This window comes from Anguilla rostrata, chromosome 6 (assembly GCF_018555375.3).
Source record: "Anguilla rostrata isolate EN2019 chromosome 6, ASM1855537v3, whole genome shotgun sequence".
Classification (NCBI taxonomy): Eukaryota; Metazoa; Chordata; class Actinopteri; order Anguilliformes; family Anguillidae; genus Anguilla; species Anguilla rostrata.
The window spans coordinates 41,123,341-41,127,812 of NC_057938.1; the positions used below are offsets into that span (position 1 = coordinate 41,123,341).

The window sequence follows — 4,472 nt, forward strand, 5'->3', positions numbered from 1 at the left end:
TAACGTGCTTTAAAAGTGGGGACTGAAAACCACCGGAAAGTTTCTTAATCGTGGTAACTATTTTACCGTGACGTGACAACGCTTGCGTTAGCATTTCATTGGTAACCATAGGCGGCATATTTGACAAAGTAATCCTTCTCGCCGGGTTGACGAGAGGAAGCAACAACAATTCCATGTTATTTTTTACAGTCTCTGGTTCAACTACGGCATTAACTTTGTCAGTGCTGTCGAGAAACACCACGATTCCTTTATTCATTCTTGACGCGAACTTAATACACTCGTGTCCAACCACCTTCGCTATCGCTAATATGCACTCTTCTCGGGGCGGCTTTAATGCCATTTCGCCGAGTGAGGGACGTTGGCATCCCGACCAGCAAAGCTGGTCGCCCTCTTTAAAAAAACGTTGCCGGCCGACTAGTAAATAGTGCTTAGGAACAGCGTAACAGAGAGAAAAAAAACAGTACAAGTCCTGAAAAACCCTCACCGGTGCGAAAAAAGAAAAGTTTGGAAAAAAAAAAAAAAAAAAGAGAGAGAGAGAGAGAGAGAGTATAGTATCTTCCTAATGCAAGTAGCATTCTTCTTGACTCTCGCTTTCGTTTTCTGGCAGAAGGTGGCCTTTACTGGGAAAGTGAAACCTAAACAGATATAAATAAACTTGGTGAGCTTGTTTTTTTCATTATCTGTTCAACCTCTGGACCTTTCCACTGGCAGGTAAGCAATTTATATGTGCAATATTATTTAAACATATAAAACTGGTTGTTTTGACCCTGGATCCTAATTGGCTGAAACCCTATTTGACAGTGATTATAAATCCGCATACAGTGACAGTAATCAAACAGCCTGTTTGTAAACAGTATTACCCCAAGTACAACAATTGCTTGCAAATAATATTATAAACTAAATAATATGGTGTTACCAATTAATTGTTTCTATATGTTGTAACAGTTTTATAAAAGCATTACGGCACTCATCCAGTCATTGGACATGAACTGTGTATTTTCTTGTTGATTGAGTTTTACTGACAAGCTTCTCAAAACCACTAGGACATAAAGCTAAGGTACAGTATGTGGCAGATAGATCACCTATAGGCAGGGTTTAAATTGTTGTTCACGGGGAGTGATGTCCCCCTTGTTAACCTACATTAAAAAGATTATACTTGTGTGTGTGAGAGAGAGAGAGAGGGAGAGAGAGAGAGAGAGTATTCAGTGGTTTTTTGTTATCTGTCAAAACATCTTTGCAAGTGTAAATTACATTAATTATTTTCATTCCAGTCTCTTCACAAGTAACTCAGACACATTTGTCACTTGCTTTACAAATATAATCAAGTACTCAATCAAAAAGGTAAGCATTGTTCCATGTAACTAATGACACTGGATTTCTTTTTTTAAACGGACTCACTTTCTTTAAATCTTACCAACATGGAGAGTATCATGGGTGCAAAGTATGATCTGATTCAGAACTAGATGCTTGAGCCTGTTTATACAACAGTTGGCCTATATAATAACAGCTACATAATACATCATCTGCCTGTTTTTGTATATTTGAAAAAAAAAAATACAAAAGACCTATCGATTCAAATAATGATGAATATGTCCAATCGAATCATAAAATGGAAATGACCAGATTTTATTTTTTCAGCCACTGACAGAGCCTACATATTACTGATCACGAAGAAGACCTCGTGCCACCATGAGTCATGAGTGAGTAAAGGAAAATAAAAAAATAAACAGTGCATTGCATGTTTGCTTTCTCCATCAATACAGTATTCTGCACATGTACCAATTATCTTATTTTTCATCTTTGCTCTGCATAATATGACCTGATGTAGATAAGTTTATAAGAAAATGTATTCCATGCTTTCATCAGACTAATTATTTCTATAAAAAAAAAACAATTTTGAGGAAGAAAATATTGTAAATTGACTGGTGCATTACAAATACAGTACTAGTTATTCTCGGTTGATTGATTGTTCATTCCTGGAACCTAGTTTGTGATTTTGCAATAAGATATTATTATTTAGTATCAAAATTCAATATCAGACAAAGTTAACAATATAATTGCTTTTTTTCAGACAGAAATACATTGTTGAAAAGTTTAACGTGAAAACAATTCTCTCAATGAAATTTCCATTGATGAAGGATCAGCTCCTGGAGCCAGTTCTGAGCACCAACCTGGACTATGCAGCGAGAGTAATACCCCACATGCATCATGCTATTTTATCAGAGGCTTCACTCTGCATCGCAGGGGAAAGAGTGCTTGTGAAATTGGTCCAATTCGATAAGCAATTTGGCAGCAAAATCAATTTAACGGTGATCTGCAACGATGGTCAGCCTCAGCTGATACGGCGTGTGACCTGTGGCGATGTAATCACAGACTCAGACGTAAAAGATTCACACTTCTCAGGGCACAACTGCCAGGATATGGTTCAATCATGTTATCAACAAGCCAGGGCGCTACTGTCAAAAGGTAGTAGGAAAATGCTGCACATAATCTGCAACAGCCTGTCTCTCACATACTCCACTGTTAACCATGCCGAAGACGGTCAGATTGTGGTTAGTCAGTCACCACAGACCACACAGCACAGTGCCATTGACAGTCACATTCTAAAAACTGAATGCAGGCTCACTTTTCCAGATTACTGTAACATAGAACGGCTGTTGAAATTGAAATGTTGGATTGAACAAGAAAAGCCACAGAAAAGAGGTCTTATTGCCTGTGTAGATCACCTCCTAATGCAGTTCATTAAATTTCCCAGAGGATACTACAGTGGAGGTACCTTCATTCTACAGAGTGATGGGGAAATGGTTACGTTGATTGATACTAACGAGTGGTCCGAAGAATATTATATTTTTTGTGGCCCAAATGGTGTGTTCATGTTCCCTACTGAATGGAAGAAATGATCAGGTAATGAAAAAATATTACCAAAGGATTGATTTAGATTTGCCAAAAAAGGAAAAGAAAAATTATTTTTACTATTTGCTGATGACAGTTTAAACACCAAGAGCAATGATGCATGTTATTCTCTGCTATAAAGAATTAAGCGCTTTAAGTGCTGACTTTCTTCAGATTATGTAATTAGGAAAAGAAATGGCCACTGAAGTATTACTCTGCAAGTACTTATCCTCTGTCAGATGAGCAAGTTAGCGTGTTGATACAGTATTCAAATTTGGAAGAACTAATATTGAATACAATGTATGCAACCTTTTCCCAAACCTCTCACTCCCACTGTTCATAGCAACTGCAACAATTTAAGGGGATTGTATTATAATGGAAAATTGTGAACTAGGTTTGCTCGGCCCAATAGTATTGTAAAGAAAAAAATAAGAATAAGATAATGATATAATAAAAGTAAATGATTTAAACTTATATAAATTTCATATATACCAAAATGTAGTGACAATTTATCTTAAACAGTTGGCATCTTCCTTTAATATTAATGCATTTATTTACAAATCATTTTGAATTAAGTTGCAGGATATGACTATAACATAAATGTGAAAAACTTGATTACTTTTCATGTTATTTAAAAGTTTCATTTGAATAAAAAAATGTTCTGGTAATGTTCCTGATAGGTGCTGATTATACTGTACTTATACTATGCTTCACAACTGTGTGTGTGTGTGTGTGTGTAAACAGTATAATCAGTGCTTAACAAAATAATGTTTTCAAGTCTCTTCAGTTCACAAGTCATACAGATCGATAATTTGTAGGATTAGGGAGTTCGCTATACTATTAGAATGACTTTAATCATTAACAGATGCAAAAAATAATTTACAAATATGCCTACACAATGTGAGTTTGGCAACTTTTGCTAATAATGTTGTGGGTTAAAGAAAACTAGAATGTTTGCCATTTAGCTGTTCTCAGACATAGGAAGCTTCAAAGCACTTGACCAACATAGCCTGGAGATAAGATAGAACAGGAACTTGGGGGTGGGGGAGCGGAGAGGTGTGTGAGTGTGGGTGGGTGTGTGTCAGAGGAGGTGTGTCAGTGGGTGCCCACATAAAATATGCGGCTTTCTTTTAGTTAGCAGTCCGTTTTTGGGCATCTTAAGAAGAAGTCTGTAACTGTTGGCAGTGGGCATCTGAGTCCTGCATCTAGGTCTGGTGTTCTACATTTCATCTCTGGTTCTTTTGTAATATTCTGCTGTCTTTTGGTTTTTGCATTTTGGATTACTTTGGGACAAATAAGCTGTGGTTTGGTATCTTCTTTCATTAATTTCTTGTGTGACTACCCATGTCTGTAACCTTTATTAATTGTTTAAGGTAGTTGAACCTCATCTTTAGATTAGATGCAAATATTTGTTGTGACATAATAAATATTTTAATTTTCCTCTGGTTGTGAGTTGTACATTTTGATAAAGGTTAATCCAATAGTTCGCTCTGCCTATCAATGAATTTGGCAATTTAATCGATAATTGATATCTTTGATAATAATTACCTAATTAAATCAAATAAATGTATTTTACATGT

At 36.1% G+C, this 4,472-nt stretch overlaps 1 long non-coding RNA gene across 2 annotated transcripts; it reads left to right on the forward strand.

Annotated features, from left to right (window-relative positions):
• Positions 1-611: 611 nt before the first annotated feature.
• LOC135257213 (uncharacterized) lies at positions 612-3,356 on the forward strand. Of its 2 annotated transcripts, XR_010330616.1 has the most exons (4): positions 612-711; positions 1,272-1,341; positions 1,639-1,700; positions 2,072-3,356. It is a non-coding gene; the product is annotated as an uncharacterized LOC135257213 (long non-coding RNA). The 2 variants fall into 2 exon arrangements; XR_010330615.1 differs by lacking the exon at positions 612-711 and having other exon boundaries at positions 733-1,341.
• The last annotated feature ends 1,116 nt before the right edge of the window (positions 3,357-4,472 follow it).